The sequence below is a fragment of the Elephas maximus genome, chromosome 2 (genome assembly GCF_024166365.1).
Source record: "Elephas maximus indicus isolate mEleMax1 chromosome 2, mEleMax1 primary haplotype, whole genome shotgun sequence".
Taxonomy (NCBI): domain Eukaryota; kingdom Metazoa; phylum Chordata; class Mammalia; order Proboscidea; family Elephantidae; genus Elephas; species Elephas maximus.
Genome location: NC_064820.1, coordinates 83447433 through 83469307, shown reverse-complemented (window position 1 = coordinate 83469307; position 21875 = coordinate 83447433). Strand labels below are relative to the sequence as shown.

The 21875-nt window shown below is 40.2% G+C and overlaps 1 protein-coding gene across 6 annotated transcripts in view; it reads left to right on the top strand.

Annotated features, from left to right (window-relative positions):
* Nucleotides 1-21875, top strand: part of LHFPL2 (LHFPL tetraspan subfamily member 2) — a 196777-nt gene that overhangs the window by 80848 nt on the left and 94054 nt on the right. For all 6 annotated transcript variants that reach the window (XM_049866450.1, XM_049866466.1, XM_049866482.1 and 3 more), the window contains one exon: nucleotides 9001-9060. The gene's annotated coding sequence lies outside the window, so the exon portion shown is untranslated. The remainder of the gene's footprint in view (nucleotides 1-9000; nucleotides 9061-21875) is intronic.

The window sequence follows — 21875 nt, the reverse complement described above, 5'->3', positions numbered from 1 at the left end:
AAGGTGGGGAGCATTGCACCATGACTTGTGGTGGAGAGTGTTCTGTAAACTATGGGGACAGACATGCTCTAACAGGACAGATTCCTTTAATCTGGCTTTGAATGCTGTTCTTGGGAAAGGGAAGATGGGAGAAAGAACCTTGGGTTTTTCTCTTTCCCTTCTTTGCAGATGCCTCCCTGAGAGTGATCCCTCCCTACATCCTCCTTACCCTGTCCCCTTCATTTTGCCACAAAGTTCAGGTTTCGAAGTGTTTACTGAAGGCTCTGCCACCTTGGCTAGAAGGTCAGTCATTTATATGTTTTGAAAATGAACTCCGTTGTGTCATGTGGCCAAGAAGGGACCTGGCTCTGATGCCTGAAAGCTTGAAGGAGAGAAGGTGGGTCTTGGCCTTTGCTTCTGAACCAGGGGAAGGATGGAGGGGCATGTTGGGGTTCTCCTAAATGAAGGGGTGTGGACTCTGGGGGACACCCGCAGTCTGGGCATACATTAGGAATGGGATGAATGTGCTGCAAGGACTCTCCAGGAAAATGTGGCATCTTCCTTAAGCAGCCTTGGCATGATTTTTGTTTTAACTTGTTTGCCTTCATTTTCTCTTTTTCAGCCTCATCCTTCCCATTCCCCCTACTCCCCCATCCCCAGCTCTTTAGTTTTTCCCCCAAAGACTTTATAAGTACAATGATTCAGGGATAAGATTTCTGCTATGTATACTAGTTTTTGTTCTTTAATATTTAATCATTCCGTTTCTGTGTGCTGTGTATCTTTCTCTACTTAGGTGAGCAAAGTTGTTCCAGGAGATAAGGAACAACCACGCCATGGTCCCACCTTTCTAGGGCCATTGGATGTACTTTCGGTTACTTGTCGGGTAATAATTGTTCTCGGGAGGCCTCAGTATAGGACTTCTTTGCCAAGGGCTTTTTAAGGAATTTTCTAAGGTGATGAATTATACTATACATTGATGAGCAAAATTTAAGACTATCATCAGCTTTATAAAAATAGTTCATTTAAGAGTTCATGTACTGTTCATTTTGTCATGATACAGATTATTTTCACAAATTTCTTGAATTGTCTTTTCCCTGAAATTGGTAAAAGTTTAGTCACAATGTCCTCATGTAGTTGGTGTTCAAAATGATTTTATATTCCTGAAATTCATGTCGGAAGCTTTCTTAATTCATGCTCAGCTGGTGCAGGCCTTCTGGGCTCTCTTTCATGGTATAATTGAAGATCCTCTTCTTTTACTCCTCACCAAAATGCTGTTAACCTGCTCACGAATGTCACATTTTATTAAAGCTCAAAGCCTTTGAGTCTGTAGACTGAAACATAACAGAGGTATCTGTGCATGTTGTGTTGTAAGTGACGGCTAGCAAAGTGACGTCTCAGAGAAGGTGGGCAGAGGGGTGCTAAGAGGTGCCATGGAGAGAGAATGTATTTCTTGGGGTAGCCAGTAACACTTTGTTTGTCTTGGTCTCCTCAGTGCCCAGCAGGGAATAGGTGCTCAGTAGATATTTTTTTGACTGGGGATGGGTAGGACAGTGGATAAGGAAATGCTTTTATGAATACGTAAGATAATGAAAAAGGAAATTATTTTAGATGAGGGATCTGGGACTCCAAAAGCAAACTCTTCCATTTCACCATTAGAGCTGGCCTTGCTTAGATGCAGAGACCCCCTGCCTCTGACTGGGTTCTTTCCTTCATTTTCAGAAAACTGCAAATCCTTTAAAGGAAAGGCATTTCCCAAATGGTGCCTTGGCCTGTCTTCATGGTGCAAGGGACCTACAACGAGCTTCATCTGTATGAGTGGGGCAAGCGCCCATGTGGAGATGAGCTGGTGGCATAATTAGCCAGTTTCCTAGTAGGCATGATTAGAAATCCTTGAAGATTTGTAAGAGCCTTTAAGAAGCACTCTACAGGTTAAGCCGGCGCATTCCTGAGCTTAAAAAAAAAAAAGTTGCCATTGAGTCGTGACCTCATGTGTGTCAGAAGAGAACTGTGCACCACTGGGTTTTCGATGGCTGATTTTTCAAAAGTGATCGGCAGGCCTTTCTTCTGAGGTCCCTCTGGGTGGACTTGAACCTTCTACCTTTCTGTTAACAGATGAGCATGTTAACTGTTTGTACCACCCAGGAATTCCCCTGAGCTTAAAGGGGTTGGCGGCCAGTTTGGGAGTAGGGTCTCTGCCTGTTTTATGTATGCCTGGGCCTGCGTGTGTCCATATACCTTGGTTGGATATCTTTTTAATGAGTAGACTTTCTTTATTTCTAGTGTTAATCTTGACATCTGTTTTTTAAAAACATTGGTCTGTGATTACTTAAAGCTTGTGTCTGGATTTGGAATGCAGACTGCTAAGAAACGTCAAACAGAGAAAGGGCTTGTCAGCACTTACAATCTTAGTTCCTTGCTGTGGCTGCCTGTTTTCCTCAGCACGTTCCCTGTGTCTGCTACATTCACCTGTCTGCCTGTAATGAGCTGTGTCTGTCAATCTTAAATCACTGGCTGTTGGATAAATAGTTGAGGAGGTTTATACATTGCTGGTATTCACAGAGTTTCTATCTTGCAAAATAATCACATACCTGTATTAAAGGTTAAAAAACAGCAAGATATTAAGAGTTGTTATCATCTGGAGGAGGGTTTCTCATAATTGCCTGAAGAGTTCTTTAATTATGCACACTTGCCCATTCACTGTCCTTCACCACCCAGATTCTAGGCTATTCTAGGGCAGAAGTTCATGGAGGTTGGTGAACCTCTGGTGTTTATAAAACAAAACAAAAAAACACACTCACTTGAGGACCCGCCCCTACAGTAGAAAGCATAACTTGCAAAAACAGCCCCACACTCCTGCCCACTTGTTCCTTTGCTGCCTGCTGATTCATCCGTTGCTTCTTGTGCTTGCTTTTTCTTCTTGAATTCCTGCTCACATCTTTTCTTGGTAATTTTCTCCACTCCTATTAACCTAGTGGAGATCCTGGTGGTACAGTGGTGAAGAGCTACAGCTACTAACCAAAAGGTTGGCAGTTCAAATCCACCAGGTGCTCCTTGGAAACCCTATGGGACACTTCTACTCTGTCCTATAGGGTTGCTATGAGTCGGAATCGACTTGATGGAAAGTTTGGTTTGGTTTTGGTATTAACCCAGCATTTCTCTCTTCTCCCTCCTACATTTTCTTAATATCCATAAGAAATTTTCCTAATGGCAATCATGCATTTGTTTACTCAGTAAACATTTATCAAACGCCTACTCTGTGCCACACGCTGTTTCATACAGGAGGTATAGAGAGGAGTAAGCTAGAGCTGGAGTCTCTGGGTAGTGTAAACGTTTAATGTGCTTGATTATTGAAAGGTTGAAGGTTTGCGTTTACCCAGAAGTACCTGAGAAGAAAGCCCTAGCAGTTTACTATAGAAAAATCAGCCACTGAAAACCCCCTGGAGCACAGTTCTGCTCTGACACACGTGAGTCAAAGTTGACTGAATGGCAACTAGTTTCAGCTAGAGTTAGATTTGTTTTCAAGGAGCTAGTGGTCTGGTAGATTTATACTAAATATTGGGGAAAGGATAACAATTATGTGAATGAACATGGTCTTGGTATGTGATGGCATAAACCTGAATTGTCAAAATGCAGCATAATTGAGTTTGGCTTGTTGCTGGCACATTGATAGGCTATTCCGTTGTCTCAGATATTTAACAATCTCTGCAGCTTCATGTTGATGTGGTAATGTTTGAATCAAGTAGCTTTTCCTTCCGTAAGAGTAAAAGGAAGTTTTCATGATGCTCTGTGCTCCTCAGGGTTTTTGGTGGCTGATTTTTCAGAAGTAGATCAGCAGACATTTGACTTCTAGTTCATAAGGTCTTTGGAAACTTGAACCTTAGTCATTCACCGTTGTGGCTAAGTGGCAGGACAGACATCCTGAGGTCCAAGTTCCTAGCTTTTTACGTGAGTTAACATAGTCCAGCCTTGGGCAGCCTGCCATTCTCTCTACTTGGTAGACGAGTTCGTGAAATTTGACAGTCTCGTGTCTTTCCTTGAAAATCTTGAAAGGTTCAACAGCCCTTCAATGGCTGACCCATTTCTGTTAAACTCCTATTGTCAGACACAAGTGTGAGATTATCTTGGCCCCACTGTAAAAATGGAGTCAATGCATTCATTGACTTTAAAAAAAAAAAAAGCTACCAGCTTAGTCTTTGCGTGACAACTTACACTTTGGATGCAGAAATGGGGCGCTGCTCTTGTGTTTATTGTGCTGCCACTGCCTGCACTTAACATGTGAACAAACTTCCCCAAGCATTGGTTATATCAACAGACTATAGTAAAGTAGGATTTGGGCAATTACTTTTTTAGCCTGACTCATGTAAAAAGAGCCTTAGAGAGTATTTTAAAAAAAACCAAAAAAACCATTGCCGTCAAGTTGATTCCGACTCATACCAACCCTGTGGGACAGAGTAGAACTGCACCGTAGGGTTTCCAAGGAGCAGCTGGTAGATTCGAGCTGCCGACCTTTTGGTTAACAGCGGTGCTCTTAACCACTGAGCCACCAGGGCGTATGTTTACCAAGAATGCCCGTGTACTTCTTAGTGGGGTAGAGAGAGAGTTTGTGAGAGCAGGAGAGCTCTTACCATATTTTGCTTTTAGCTAATCTCCTTTGGCATTGCCTGCATGCTTTTAGTGGGACCTATCCTTGATGAGTAAGCCTGATGGTAGCCAGAAATACAACAAACTTGGGAGACAGAAGTCTGAGACTGAACCCAGATTCTAACATTAACTAATTGTGTGATTCAGCTTAAGTTGGTCAAACTCCTAGTCTGTAAAAAGGGATAATAAGTTATGTCTGTCCCCAGCCAGGTTCTCTCATAGTGAGATCAGATGAGAAAGTGAATTTGAAAGTGTCACGTAGCTTATGTAGTGCTGTGTCCTGGGAACTCCTGTTCTTGCCAAGGATGGGGCGAATGAACTCTCTTGGGTTCATGGAAGAACTCTCCTTGTTAGAGGACAGTTAGCAAGACTTTTCCCCTCTGTTACCTCTGTGAGTATGAACAACTGCCTCTTACCCCACCCTAGAGGCAACCTGGACCACTGTGGACCAACTGTTTATTACCGAGGTCTTTCTTCAGTTGAGCTGAATTTTACTCTTATAACTTCTAAGATAATTTCCACTCCTTGGTTCTGGTTTTACAGAATAACATGAAACAACTCAAATTAGTCCATTCAAGTCTTAGAAATTTATAACTGAAAAGGGGTCCTAACTCTGCTTCCTGTTTTCAGTAATTCAGTGGAATAAATAAGCCCTGGTGCCTATCACAAGGGCTGTGCTCAGACACTAAAGGCAGCCATTGTTTTTCCTTCCCAATCTCCAGAAGTGGAATGTAAGGTCAGGAGACCCGAGAAGAGATGAATGGGAAGTAAAAACTTTTAAACTCCTTAATGTACAAAAAATTCTGTGGTTTTCATTTTATTTCAAATGCTAGTAGAATAAACAGTGCCTACATTTACTGGGCTCTAAATTTAAGGGACTAACCAGACCACTAATATACAAAAATGAAATCAAAAGGATGATGAATATTAAAAACAAATATTTATAATTATTATAAGATCCTGATTGTTTAACCACCGAAAGAACTCACTGCTATAGAGTTGATTCCAACTCATAGCGACCATATGGGACAGAGTAGAGCTGCCTCATAGGAGTTTCCAAGGTGCGCCCTGTGGATTCAAATTGCCGACCTTCTGGTTAGCAGTGGTAGCACTTAACCACTATGCTACCAGGGTTTCCATTTAACCACCAGTAAGTGAAAAACATAACTGCACATAGAGAAACGGGAAGATGGCGATACAACAGCACGATAATACCTTTGTGTGATACACTCGACTCGCTTACAGTCACCATAAGCCATGTTTTTTTTTTCTCAGTGAGCAAAGGCAGACCACGCTGTCTACATTGAGTTACACACTGATTTACAGAGTTTAAAGCAAAAACAAAGGAATAAGCAATATCAGCCATGGAGTTAGGTGCCCTGGTTTCTGTTCTTGATTCTGTTACTACCAAGCAGTGTGACTGTGGGGAAGTCAGTCTTTATTCCTCAGAATTTCAGTTTCCCTAAAATTTACAATGAGGTTAAAATTTTCTGCCTTGTCTGCATTATCTAGTTACGGGGATTAATATGATGATGTATATAGATCACATCTTGACTCCATCTCTTACTTCAAGCCATGTGACTTTCAGAAAGTTCTTTAAATTTCTGTGCCCGTTTCCTTATCTTTAAAATGAGGAGAACACCAGTACCCACCTCACGTTTTTTTTGAGAAGTAAATGAGTTAATTCCTATAAAGTACATGAAACGGTGCCTGACAGTTAAGGCCGTATACATTCACTATTGCATGGAAGCCTTTGGGGTCTCTATGACTTAGTATATTTTAGTATACTCTATGTTTTTTTTTTGTTTGTTTGTTTTTGAAATATTATATTTTAAAAAATATATAGCTATAACACACTATTTACCGACTAACCAAAACCCAGTAACAGAACTGGCATGTTTTATCTTTCTGACCATTTTGGTGGTTTCACACGATGTGACTTCTTTGTTAGAAAAACTTAATCATGACAATATGAACTTATTACGAAATGCCTTTTTTCTTCAGAGCTTTAGATAAACTTTATTTATTCTAGGAAGTGCTTTTTACTGTCAGTGTGAGTTTGGAAAATTTTAGGCGGGAATCAAGAAACGACCCTGTCATCTCTATTCTTGTTAGGATCTTGGAATATGTCTTAACAACTCAGAGCTGTGCTTGTGTTGTATGTAAAAAGGAAAATTTTAAAAATATTATCTTTGAATTTGGGCAGTACCAAGATTCACACATTTTTGTGGCCCATTTAGCTTTTAGAGGTGATGAAATGTTGATCAGGAGCTCCATTTACAGTAGACCCATTCAGAATATTCTTAGTGGTCATTTTCACAAAGGCCTTTTGCAGATAAAAATACTGATCATGATTTCCCCGGAAGGGGTAAAATAAAATTGTGGGAAATGCTGGGAATTTAGCTAGTAATTAACTTACAAAGAAGCATTAAAGAAAAAAATAAATAACATCCCTAAGCTATTATAACAAAGGATCTTATGAGTTCAGAATCCTTTCATGTATTTATTTTTTATGAAGTGAAAACCAATGACTACGGTATCTTCAAGTATGCAACTAAATTAAAATGATCTCTTTAGATAGAGGAGCCTTTCAGTCACAAACTGACCTTTCAACCTCAGGTGCAATTTGAATTAAAACTGATGTCATTGAGGTTAAACCAGTTATCTAGATATATGTGTGAATGTTCGTGGCTCTACATTACAGAGGTTCATTGTCAGCCCCTGGATATGTTTTAAAGTCTGACAATGTACAAGGGGCATGTGGACTTTTCCTGTTTATCATCTAGAGAATTGAGGCTATTGAATGTGTTCTCTGTGATACATCTTTTATTGAGTTAAAAATATTTCTTCACTCCTAATTATGTTTGTAGTATTTCTTGAACTCTAAACCCTTTATGAATGAGCTCTGGTGGCACAATGGGTAAGGACCCAGCTGCTAACTGAAAGGTTGTTGGTTCGAACCCACCCGGTGGCTCCGTGGGAGAAAGACCTGGCGATCTGCTTCTGTAAAGACTTCAGCCAAGAAAATCTATGGGGCAGTTCTAATCTGTCACGTGGGGTCACTATGAATCAGAATCAACTTGATGGCGCCCAAGAACAAGAACAAACCCTTTATTTCTAAAATTTTACTCATATATAATATTACATGATAGCCCTAATTAGCATGATTAGGCTAATCATTTTTACATATGCAAAAAGCAGAAGTTAATTTTACCTGCTCGCCTATTTCTTTTACAGAGTCTTGCATTAGGAAATGCCACGTTTCTATTTGGGTAGGTGGTAATAGGCTTGGTAGAGTATAAGGAGTGCTTTCAAGGGCAAAGTCAAGTAATAGGGTGAAAACGGCGTGATTTGGAAACCCTGGATACATGTGATACTGGGCCAGGTTCTCTGCTTCTTTTAAGATCAGTTTCCTTATCTGCTAACAGATGTAACACCCGTCTGGAAGGGTTATAATGTAGTGCCTCATACAATCCTGAAGCCCTGGTGGTTAAGCATACAGCTGCTAACCAAAAGATCAGCAGTTCGAATCCACCAGCTGCTCTTGGAAACCCTATGAGGCAGCTCTGTGCTATCCTATAGGGTTGCTATGAGTCAGAATCAACTCAACAGCAATGAGTTTGGTTTTTTTGTAATACATTCCTAGGTGCATAGTAGATTTCTAACAAACGGCAACTGTGGTTATTTATATTATACATTTTTCTATTTATGTTAAGTACTTCAAAGCAATGGTGATCAGGCATTTGGATTTCGATGTCTTGTGAATGTTCTAAGCTTATAATTTTCTAAAGACTTTGAGAACACCAAAAGGAATACTTGATTTCTGAATAAACTAACTCATGGTTAAATGTTAATATATTAGAATTATTATGGCCATGTTTTTATGTCTCCCGTCTTTGACATCTTTGTGAATTTTAGCTTTAAAAAAAGGTTAATAGAACCAGTGAAAAAGGTGTGAAGTGCTGCCAGGATTGTTTCCTCATCGACAATTTCATATTTCATTCCTTAGTTTGTTTTTGGAGTATTGGAACCTTTTATGGTTGTCCATAAAGTGCCCTAAAGGACAAAAGTAGTATTTTCAAGTCAGTCCCTTTGTGAGGGGAAAGGAAAGGATGTAATTAGATGCACGCTCAGTGACTTGCACATTCCCTGCTGCCCCCTTCTCTTGTGTTCTGGTTCATCAGTGGTTTGTACCCTGTGTGTTAGTGTCAGTGTTCCAGGGAAGGAGTGGTTACATTCGTCCTAATGCAAGTTGAACTGTGTGCTCCTGGGAACAAAGATTTGAAACATCGCATATTTTAATGAGACATAAAATTACGTGGTAAGTCTTCTTTGTGTTAGGAAAAAAAATCATATGCTCTGTTTACTTTGTTTCTCCAGGTGGCATTTTTCTGAAGGTGTTCATTGAGACTTCCCAGCATTCCTGTGGGATATAAATAGGTAAGTAAATGAAATCAGATGCCTTTATTGTTGGTGATTCTTTCCAACACTCTCCAGGTGAGTAGCCACTTGCTTAATTGAATGAGGTGCAGTGTTTCAAACTTGTGGACTGCGCGTGGTCAACAGTAGGGTTTTTTTAGGCTGAACACACCACTTGGATGTGCATACATGAAGATAGTAAAGGACCCTGTGAAGTTTCATAAATAGTGTTGGATTTAATGGGATAATTTCCATGCTTGAATTCTGACATGCTTTGGTCTTTCACCATTCGAGAGCAGGTTTCAGAGCTGTTTATAATGGGCATGGCCAACTTGAAGTTGTCTTTTCTTCTGTGCTTCTCTATGGACCGTTTTAACATTTGTTAATGTTTCTCTCAGAAAGTGGAAGTAGAGATGGCCAGTTCGAATTACTCAGTTTTATTACTTCCTGATGGCTCAGGTAAAGGAATTGGCTGAATAAAAGTTGAAAACAATTGGCTAGTAGGTGATTTATTATTAACTCTATAGATGTTAATTTTTAAAGATCACTTTTGGAAAATACTAGGAACAGTAATAGCGGTTGAAGGAGCCCTGGTTGCACAGTGGTTAAAGCGCTCGACTGCTATCCAAAAGGTCGGCAGTTCGAACCCACCAGCTGCTCTGAGGGAGAAAGATGTGGCAATCTGCTTCCATAAAGATTACAGCCTTGACACCCTGTAGGTTTGCTATGAGTCTCAATCGACTTGATGGCAGTGGGTTTTGGTTTTGGAATAGTGGTTGAGTGATCTACAATATGCATTCAAGAAAATCAGGGCAATAAAACATTAAATAATTGTCCCAAAAGACTTTGATCCAGCTTTGCCTCTCAAAAGGGAGAAGGCTTGTTCAACAAAACCTTTCTTCAGTTACAGCTCAAGTACTCTAGGGACCGCATTATGAGCTTAAGGCTACAGCTTAAACCAGGGACCCGGTAGGTAGCATGGATTTAGCATTGACTGACACCTCTCCAGGCAGGCCATTAGCAGGACATGTGCCAGATGTTAGCACAGTGTTTTCACAAATACTATCTCATTTGCAGAAAGATGACCTTATTAGCATCCAGATTCTGGTGAAGGAAAAATGGCTCTTGTGTTATGAATTGAACTGCTGACTTCTCAATTGTTATTAAATTGTTCTAACAATTACTTCTACTTGGGTTATGGCAGGAAGTTCTTTTTTTTAATGGGAACTGTAAAGACTTATGAGTTATGGAATTATTTGAACAAAGTTCCTTCTCATGGGAAAGCCAAGGCTGACCCGAGACATGTGGGTGTCCTGAGCAGGCTCATAAAACTGACACCTTTTCAAACTGATAATCTGTACATATTTTCTCAGTATTATTTAGTGGGGATGGGAGTAACTGATTTTAATTAAAAATACATACCTTTTCCTGTATGTTGAAAACAAGGGATTTATTATGTGTGATTTTCCAAACCAGATGTATATAAAACTGCGTGACATTTGATAATAGTACCACTTCACTATGTGTTGTTCAGTCCCAGAATTTCAGGTGCATGTTAGCTAGGTGACATTGAGGTTGGTAGTAGAGCCTGTTTTTGCTCATAGTGTTGTAGGAGTGAAAATATTCTCACCAGAGACAGGTCTGTGCTGCTGAGGAGTGTGCTTATTTCACTCAGAGGCACTGTCTCCTTGAGTGGAAACAGGACTGATTGATATTTTGCCCGTTACACGAGGAGCTGCTCAGGAAAACCCTAGCTAAGTGGCACCATATTTCCGATGTATTCCAGCGATAGTTTAATGCCCTATTGTGGGTTGTCACTCTGGATCACTGCCAGGCTGGTCTGTTTAATACAGCTCTGGGGAAAAGCCAGTTCCTTTCTGCCAGTCTTTCCAGTAGCCAAGTCAATGGTCTCTCTTGAAACCTTCCCCTCTGAAGATCTAACCAGATAAACCCACCCTCCTTGGTGTTTTTTTGTTGTTGTTTTTAAGTTGTGAATCTATTGCATACAAATACAATAAAACTTTACCAAGTCAAACAAACACAAGAACAACCGTTCTGAATTAATGACATCCAAATTATGGAGAATACAATCCTACTTTCTGTTATATAATGTCGCTCACATTATGTCAACTTTGTGGAAGATTTCTCTTCAGCAGGGAGAGCCATTGCAGTTTGGGGAGTGCCTTAGGCTTGGTGTCAGGCAATCCTAGGCTAAGGTTCCTCCTTTGTGGGGCACAGACCTGGGTTGGGATCCCAACCATTGCGAGTTGGTTGTGTGACCAAGGCACGTTTCTTTACTTCATAGAACTCTCATTTCTTCACTTGTGGATAATCCCTGCCTCCCAAGGTGGTTTGGAAGATTGAATGAGGCAAAGATGTGTGGTACATAGTAAACAATAAGCATCCCCTGCCTGGCTCCCTGACAAGGAGTCTCTTGGAAAGAGCACTAGATGTGGAGTCTGAGGAACTGATCTGCCAAGCACTCATCATGCATCTTTTGGGCATTTACCCAAAGATGTTACCACCTGTGTCTCATTGGTAAAGTGGCAAGATAATACCTGCTCTGTCTTTCCCTGCCTACTCTGTGAGAATTGCAAGAATGTTTTGAAAAGTGTGTATTTAGCATGTGTGTTTAGTATAAAGGGCTTCTAGTGGGCTTTTTTTTTTTTTTATTTCTTTAATCTAGCCACTTTCTGGTCATGAATCCCAGCTCCACCTCTTATATTTAGAGGTATAACCTAGATCAAGTCATTGATACCCTCTCTGGCTGTCACCTGTCTCACAGGATTGCTGTGACATTAAATGGCTTACTGTATGGACAATGGGAAGTACAGAACTGGCACCTAGTCAGTCTCAATAAATATGACAAAGAAATCCACAGGTTTAAAATCTCTCGAGTTTGAACTTTGACTTATTAGCTGCCTTTTATATCATGCTATGTTAGTTTGGACCGGGGAAGAAATCTTTCTCCTGAATCATATGTGGGTAACCATGGCCTGCAAGGTAGAAGAACTCCCTCATCAGAGGAGTACAGCATTTGGGATTAATCTTCCTGGGTCATCTTCACCAGTGAGCTGAGGAGCAGGTCTTTCCTTATCTGGGGGAATTCTTACTAGAAATGATAGAATGAGTGAAGTGAAGCTGTAGATCAACACTGTCCAGTATGGTAGCTATTTACCCCAGGAGGCAGCTAAGCACTTGAAATGTAGTACTGTCAGCCCCCAGGGTACAAACATTCATCAGATTTACATAAGGTAAGTGGGACTTGCCCTTTAATATTATGTAAATTTGCCCTCCCTTTGAAACCTTTGAACCTACCCCTATGCACAGCGAATTTTTCATCTCAATCACCTTCACTTGTTGCACGTGCAGCTTTTAAATCCTTGAAAGGCTTCCACCCTTTTCTTGTGCTAAAGTAGGGCTAAATAAGAACCATATGCACCTGTTTGACTTATTTATAAATTCTTAAAGACACACTCAGGAACGGATCCTGTTCATAACCCAGGGACTGACTGTACACTGAGGCACCAAATTTTTTATTTTATTTCATTTAAAATTTCAAACTATTAGTCGATTCAGTTATAGAAAACTTTAAGTATGCTTGTACCAATTTGGGGATGTGAATTTACTTTTTCGTTGTAAATTTTGTTAAGTCTAAATACAGATCAAGTATTTCTGAGGAAAACCTAGTGCCTAAATTGAGGTGTTTTATAAGTGCAAAATATATACCCGATTTTGAAGACTTAATATGAGAGAAAAAGAATATAAAACATTTATTGAGTATATTTTGAAATGACAATATTTTGTGTATTGGGTTAAACATTATTAAAATTAATTTCTTTTTGCTTTTTGAATGTTGCTACTATAAAAATTTAAGTAATATGCATGGCTTGCTTACTATTTCCAGTGGATAGTGCTACTCTAGAAGATTCTTGAAAGAACTGGATAATTTCTAATTTATTAAGTAAAATATTTTCCCCCAATAGTCTGTAAAAAATGGCTTAAGAAAGTGTGTGTGTGTGTGTGTGTGATTGTTGTTTACAGTTTGCCAACTAACAAGTTTGGAGGAATTTTAAAAAAATATTTAAAATTGGAAAGCAAAAAAAAAAAAAGCACGTAGTATCCGTGTTACCTGAGCCTTGTGTAATACACCTTGAGGCTCAATTTTGATGTCTTTCCTTGCTGGTCTTTCCTGTCAGCGTTCTTATGAAGCAGACCAAGGGTGGTGCTCCACCTCACAACATCTGGCAGGATATGAACCCAAACACTATTTTTCAGCCAAATGTTTGACTTTCTTGATGATTATCTGGCATTCAATGCAGGTACCATGTTCCCAGAGTCACAGCTGGTCATGCCCCAGGAGATCAGAAACTATCATCTTAAGAGAAAGACTTTTAATTACCTATAGTGAATTAGCACCCTCTTTTTTTTTTTTTTCTTACTACGATATGAGAAGTAGGGACATACATCCCCAAGGGAATGATTGCTAACTAGATGCTTAGTTGTAACCAGTGTATGGATGAAACTTGAGAAGATAATACAGTTAACGTTATCTGTATATTTGTTTCTTATTCATGTCCTGAATGATGCTTAAGTGCATTTGAATAGGATGTGGAAAGGGTTTTTGATTCAGAATCAGACTGGTCTGGGTTTGAATCCTGGCAAGTCGCTTACAAGGTGATGTTGGCGAGGTTACTGGACCTGTTCCTGTGTACTTGATGCCACTAAATACCAATGCCTTTCCTTTTCATACTTCTCCCATTGTGTTAGATCTGCAACACCCCATCCCTTCACATGATAAACACAGCAGATACTTTGTCATCCTTTTTCTTTTCCAGACTAAATGAGCGAGTTTCTAGTATGGTAAGCTCTACCCAGGATTAAGCAGGATTGATACTTCTGTATTAAATAGAAATAGTCACTAAATTCATGAAGAGTCTTTAGCTGAAGAAAGGTGGCTTTTTCTTGCACAGAGTTTAGCGGTTGTGACAGTGAGGTTCTTAAATTCCAGTGTTGGACGCTTCAGCTCTGAAGCAGTTAACAGAGAAGGGGAAGAACTTAAAGAGTGTCATAGCCTTCACTCTTTGCTGAGGTAAATTGGACCGAATATATGGTCTACAGATAGGAAAGTGATGAAGTAGAAGTACAGCGTGCTTTACAAGACATAAAAAAAAGCAAATCAAAGTAAATAAATACGTTAAAGACTTGAAAGGATTGCAGTTCTTTTTGTTTTTCCAAAGTTATTTGCATGTTGACAGGTTTTTTCTGGTAAATTCTGGCTAGGCCTGTGCCTGCCCTGCAGGAAAGTCCTGAAAATTCTTCCCAGGGCAGACATTATCTTCTCTAAGATGTCGCTTCCCATGATAGATTGCAGACTTCGTGAGGGCACGTAGTCAATCTTTTATTATATCGTTGGTACCCCAGTGCAATGTCTGATACACAGTAGGTGCTTAGTGACCTATCAGTTGAATAGATGGAGGATAAGTGATGGTTAGACTGTAGAGCTGCTCCTATAGCGTTCTCCAGAGAGAATCTACTTCAGGCACATTATAGGCTACCCAGCATGGGGCCTGGCACATGATACGTGCTCAGCAAATGTTTGGCAAATGGAGGAATGAATGTGGGCTTAAATATAATTTCTAGTTTACAAAGGAGTCTTGGGAACATGACCAACTTGTAATTTGGGAAGCTACAAAGCTACTTTTAAGCAGAAAAGTGGTGTTGAACAGGAGGGCCCGAAATGGTGGCAGAATGACTAGAGAGCAGGAGAGCAGTAGGAAGGCATCACTAGCTAGAAATGATGAGGCCTGAGAGAGAAGTTTGGGAGAGTAGGGTGGGGAGGGCTGCAGCTGACTGATGAAGCACAGTCACAGGGAAGCAGGTGTCCGTGGGTTAGCTTTGGTCAGGAGCAGAGGAAGCTCTTTGGCATAGGAAGGGTGGGAGTGTCATCGCTAGGCTTAAAGTATAAGAAATAGGTGTTAAGAGAATTCTCCTTTGGTAGTCTCAGCTATTTCGAGAAGTAGGAGGAAAAGTCATCTGCTTTGGAGAGAGGAGGTGGAGCTGGGGGCCTGAGAAGGATGCACGTTTACCTAAGTGTAAAGGAGTTCTTCTCTGTGCTGGTGTGGCTGAGGGGACATCTTACTGTGAACTCTGGTCCTCCCTCTAGTGGGATTATTCCATGGGATTTTTCTGGATCTCACATCAATAAAAGTGTGGCTTTGTGACTGAATGCTGAAGTCAATGAACAAAGCTCTGTGCAAATCTTCCAGCAATTAGATTTGGTTCCTGTTGGTATTCCTGTTGTCATTTCATCTACATGAAGAAATGCCCATGACCCTTACCTAGAAGCTTTTTTAATGACCACTTCTTAAATTGCTCCTCAAAAGGCAGGAGATTAACTGAATTTGGCTGAGTGAATATACACTAGAATGGTATAGAGGTGTAACTCTCATTTTCACTGTATGCTCTTATATGAAGTTTGTTAATATAGGAAAGTAGTAGCTTTTCACATTTTTATTTAGTATTCTTCTTTATCTTTTCTCATGCCAAGCCATAGCAATCTCTGCTTACCACTAAAGAAGGCAGTAGGAGCCCTGGTGGTGTAATGCGTGAACACTTGGCTGCTAATCGAAAGGTTGGTAGTTTGAACCGACTAACCGCTCCACAGGAGAAAAGACCTGGCTCTCTGCTTCTGTAAAGATTTCATTCTAGGAGACCCTATGGGGCAGTTCAACTCTGTCCTACAGGGTCGTTAGGAGTTGGAATTGACTCGAAGGCACATAATAACAAGAATAGTACCGATGTTCCGAGATCTTGCCCCCACAAACACCCTGTCTGGCCTTTGAAACTTTGTCATGACTTCCTAACTGAAATCAACTGCTGAATTAATGTTGATTTAATCTGCTGTCCCTTTTAGATTAATTCAGTCACTAAAATAAAGTTTTGTGATCTTTTTCCTCTCGAGGGCAATTCAGGACTTGTGCTCTCATGCTGGGGAAACCAATGGTCATACCCTGGTCCTTCCAAATAGCCCCGGCACCAGCATACCCTCTGAGACATGGGCCAGCCCCTCATTCCCTGTTAGAGGCCTAGTGAACCGGGCAGCCTGTAGAGGTGGACTGGCCCCAATCTCTGTAGCTTATGCTGCCATCCCAGGACAGTCTGTGACAAACTCTTAAAGCTACTTGGCATGCTCAAATGGACGTGGAAATGTACCTGATTTTGATCCAGATCATGCTATATATGTAACCAAGTTGTGCTGGAAAGTGGACACTTCCTGTCGTTAACTCACAACTTAGGTCACCTCGTTCATTAACAAAGGCAAATATGACTGAAAACCCACTTTAGAGCTCCAGTGTGGCTCATCTGAAAGAGCTGGTTTATTTCTTGTTGCTTCACAACCACATTGGCCTCTTCTTGCTTCATTCTCAAACTGCATCCGTGATTCAGTTGAAGTTCAATCCATTTTTCTCCTAACATTCAGAATGACTGTGGATTGGAAAGACACAGCCTAGGGTGGTGATGAAGTGCTTTCAAGGACCTCTCATCATTGTTCAAGGTCAGGGTAGCCAGTTTATTGGTCATTCACACTCCACATCAGGCACAGTTAAGCCTATCCATTTGGAATCTCGCAGGCATTTTGGTTAGAGGGTAGTTGTAGGAAAGTCTCTGGGAAAAACCTAAGTGAGTTACATTTTTCTTTAGCTGCTGTGATAGTCTGTGTTTTATGCTTGTATATTTACATTATCTGTACATCTCAAGGGAAACCCTGGTGGTGTAGTGGTTAAGTACTACAGCTGCTAACCAAAGGGTCTGCAGTTCAAATCCTCCAGGCACTCTTTGGAAACTCTATGGGGACAGTTCTACTCTGTCCTATAGGGTCACTGTGAGTCAGAATCGACTCGACGGCACTGGGTTTTCTGGGTACATCTCAAAGCAAAGATGGTTTTCACATGTCCAAGATCCCACCTCCATCTTCCCTAGTGGCCTGCACACTGGTATACTCTTGAAGCCAAGCAATGTGCCTTATGTATTTATTATTATGCTGGACTAGAATTACCAGAAGATGTTTATATGTTGTTCTTCCATATTATCAAAATAATCCATGTTCATAAAGAAAATTATCAGCATGTAGGGGAAAAAGATCAAATCCCCTTAGGGATCGCCATTGGTTATCTAGTGGCCATGTTTCTTAGAGTCTCTCTTTTGTGTGTTCGTTAATTGACATAGTTGAGCTCTTACTCTGTATATAACTTTATGTTCCGTTACTTTTTTGTTTAATATTACAAGTATTTCCCCATATCATTAAAATGCTTTTTAAAATAAATAAATATAATAAATAAATGGTTATTCTATCATATTTTAACCCTCCTTCTATATTTTGACATTTGGGTTGGTTATTTAACTCTTAAATACTAACTTTGAATATCCTTTTATGGGTATCTTTGTTTAGTTTTTAAAAATATTTCCAGGAAAGTTGGGCTGTCATTGGCAGTATAAGTGCTTATTTTGTTGTAACACCCTAATCAGTAATGACTTATCAGATTATTAAATTTTTGCCAATTTGGGAAATGAGGATGGCACCTTATTTTTTCAGTGTTTCAATTGCTAAGTGAAGTTGAATGTTTTTCATATACAGAATAGACATTTGTATTTTGTTTTTTGTGAGTTGTCTGTTCATATCCATCCTTTCAGGTGACAGTTGTGACATTTATGACAGCAATTTCCCTAGAAAGGTTGATTGGGATGTATAACTTCACATGTATTATCTGCTCACTAATTGTTAACTGCATATGAAATTGTTCTACATTTGAGGTGAAATCAGGTGTGGAAGTGACAAACAGAACACACAGGCAAGTTCTAGAATGACTTGTTGGTAGTGATCATTAGCCTCTGGAAAGTCAACCCTCCCAGTGAGCACCCTCGCACACCTCACCTAGACTTGTGGACACCCTGTCATCACTCTGTGCCCTGCCCTGGTACTTCTTATTCCCCTCTGCCTGTTCAGTCATACCAGGTATAATTCATGTTGACAGAATAATAATTATAAACAATGCTGGCTCATAGTTAAGTGTTTATTGACTCCTTGAAATAATTCTTACCTACTTCTCCTCTCTTACCTGTTTCTTTTCAGGCTGTTTGGTTGACTACTCTTCTCTTACCTCTCCCTTAATTGTTGTTTCCAGGTAGTCCTTGGCTCCCTTCTCTCCTTGGTCTGCTTGCTGTTTCTGATTTATCTAGCCCATTCCATGACTTCAGCTGCCACCCATAGGCCAGACCTTTTCAGACCAAACCTGTCCTCCAGGCTGCAGACCACACAGCCAGCTGCCTGCTAGGGGTCTTCCTCCAGTGTCCCACTGGCACATCTAATGTAGTATGTCCCAAAATGAACCTTTCTCCCCTTCCTGACCAGCCCTGTGGATTGAATTCCATTTCCAGTAAAATTACCTCCATCCACCATGCCCCAGCTATCCACCAACCCCCAGATGAAATCTCTCTTTTTGCTTATATCAAGTCCTATCAGTTCTGCTTCCTTCACACCCGTTCCTTCATCTTCATCTCTGTTCCTACTGCCTTCGTCGAGGCTTCACTTCATGAACATTCAGTCAGTGTGCACTGAACGAGGAATGAATGCTGTCCCAATTAGATATATTATTTTAAAAATGGATAAATCAGATTTCTCTAAAACAAATCAAAGTTTATATTTTGCATGGAGAAAAAGGCATGCTATTGTAATGGAATCTACTTAGGAATTCTTTGCATGAAGTGAATCTTCATCCATTAATTTGCCTTTTGTAGCAACTTGGATTTTTTTCAGCTACTTGCTTGGTTTAAAGCAAAGTACACCTTAAATAATGCCTAATGTATGGTAAACAAATAAAAGCTCCTGGACAATGCTTTCTAGTTAAAGGGTTTTTGATTTGAGGGCTTGATTTTTTTTTTCTTTGAGTCTTAAATATTCCCATATCCTACTATGCATTGTTTTTATAATGTTGGAATTATCCTTTATTAGCAAATTTTTTAGCTTACCTCCCAGGGAACTCAGACAAGAAAGAAAAATATTTTTATAAGATTCTTTGAGGGAGTAAAATGAATATTTTTGAGAATGAAAATATAGTGAATTGTCTCCTAAGGTTTGGAAGACTTTATTAAGATAGCAAAATATCCTTCCCCAAGGGTAAGTTTTTTTGGGGCTTATTGGTAACATGGTGCTGGGAAGAATAAGTGGAAATCTAATACCTTGAAAGTTGGAAACAGTTACTGAGATCCAGTCAGTTCTCAGAAGACATATAACACACTAATTCCTAGAGATTTAAAGACAGCTCAGTTCACTTCCTGAGACACTCAAGCTCACTATGAATATGACATGGAAAGGTTCTTCAGAATGAAACATGCCTCAGCAGTATTTTATTTACTGTATTTATTGCCTCTTATTATGGGGTGTCCCTGTGGGTCTGCCTCCCCTTATCTGTATTAGTTTGCATTAGTGGTATTACTTTTCTTAGGTTGGGCTCCCCAAAAGTAGATTCTGAGACAAAGATTCAAGCTCAGTGAGATTATTTCATGGGTAATCCAAGGAAGCATTGTTAAGGGAATGGTGTTAGTTGCTGACCACTAATAGCGACCTTAGGTATAAAAGAACGAAATTTTGCATCTTATTGATGGTTGGTATGTTTGACTCCATTGTTGTAGCCATAGTGTAGTGCCTTCCAACCTAGGGGACTGATCTTTCAGCACTGTATTGGACAATAGTCTGTTGTGATTCATAGATTAATTTTCAGAAGTAGATCACGAGGCCTTTCTCCCTAGTCTGTCTTAGTCTGAAAGCTCCACTGAAATCTGTCCACCATAGGTGGCCCTACTGGTTTTTGAAATACTGGTGGCATAGATTCCAGCATCATAGCAACATGCAAGCCACCACCATCTGACAGATGAGTCATGGGTTAAAGGAATAGGGAAGGGGGAAAGTCAATAAAGGATTGTTACTGAGTAGGTTGCTGCTGTGGGTATCTGGGACTCAATTTCTGGTGAATTCTAGGAAAGATCTTTCAGAATTATCTCATCTGAGGGGCCAGCAAGCTGGGATAGGTCTCCTCCAACTCCCATCTGTCACTGAGGGCTGCTCATGAGACAAACATTTAAAGCCTGCTGCTTGCTTGGGCCAAAACGGAGTCCTCAGATGGACTCTGTGCTAGGCTGGGGAACTGAGGGGTTATGGAAGGGGCACTGATAGACAAGCTTCTTTTAGCTCAGGTGGTCAGAAATAGCACATTCACAGATCACCCGTAGAATGAACTTAAATTACATCAGTGCCTGGTAGATGTTGGAGGGAATTTAAATGATAGTGAGAAGTTGATACCACTGATCCTGAAACCAGGGAATGGAAGATTCAGGGAGAACCTCCGAGAGGTTTCTGGATGTTGTTCCTGGAATGACACACCTTGCCTCAGGAACAAATGCTGATAAATCCTTGTTGTTGTTGTTGGTAGGTGCCATCCAGTCAGTTCCAACTCTTAGTGACTCTACGTACAACAGAACAAAACACTGCCTAGTCCTGTGCTGTCCCCACAATCGTTGCTGTGTTTGAGCCTATTGTAGCAGCTACTGTGTCAGTCCATCTCTTTGAGGCTCTTCTTTTTGCTGATCCTCTACTTTAACAAGCATGAAGTCCTCCAGGGACTGGACCCTCCTGATATAATGTCCAAAGTACATAAGACTAAATCTCGCCATTCTCCCTTCTAAGGAGGATTCTGGCTGTACTTCTTCCAAGACAGATTTGTTTGTTCTTCAGGTAGTCCGTGGTATATTCAATATTCTTCACCAACACCATAATTCAAAGGCATCAATTCTTTTTCAGTCTTTCTTATTCACTGTCCAGCTTTTGCACAAATAGGAGGCAATTGAAAATACCATGGCTTGGGTCAGGTGCACGTTAGTCCTCAAGGTGACATCTTTGCTTTTTAATACTTTGAAGAGGTCTTTTGCAGCAGATTTGCGCAATGCATTATATCGTTTAATTTCTTAATCTCTGCTTCCGTGGGCGTTGATTGTAGAGCCAAGTAAAATGAAATCCTTGACAATTTCAATATTTTCTCCATTTATCATGATGTTGCTTATTGGTCCAGTTGTGAGGATTTTTGTTTTCTTTATATTGAGGTGTAATCCATACTGAAGGCAGTAGTCTTTGATTTTCACCTGTAAATGCTTCAAGTCCTCTTCTGATGAGCCCTAACAGTAACAAATGGAACAACTGGATTGTCAGGGCTCCTTATAGGGCTGAGGTTTCCTCAGTGCTTATCAGCCTACAGAATTATAACTAGGTCCATAGGAAATTATGATATTTTCCCTAAGTACTTAGATCTGGAAGAAAACAAAAATCTGATGGAAATCTTTGGTCAGCCAAGTCTGAACAGAGCCCCTTCATTACCTGGAGAAATTCCTGGGAAAGGAAAGAAGGTGGAATCTAGTGTTGTTAGTGGACTTTAAAAACAATCCTCAACTGGCTTAACATAATCCATATAGAAAGTGTTCTATATCCTACTTTGCTGAGTAGTGCCTGGGGTCTTAAAAGCTTGTGAGTGACCATCTAAAACACATCTGTTGGTTCCAATTTTCAACATCATTTTGTGTTAGTTTGGGTAGGTAGTGTGTTTGTAGAAATTTATCCATTTCTTCTAGGTTTTCAAATTTGTTGGAGTATAGTTCTTCATAATACTCTGTTATGATCCTTTTTATTTTGTTTGGGTCTCTTGTAATGTCACCCATTTCATTTCTTATTTGTGTTATTTGCGTCCTTTCCTGTTTCTCTTTTGTCAGTTTGACCAGTGGTTTGTCAA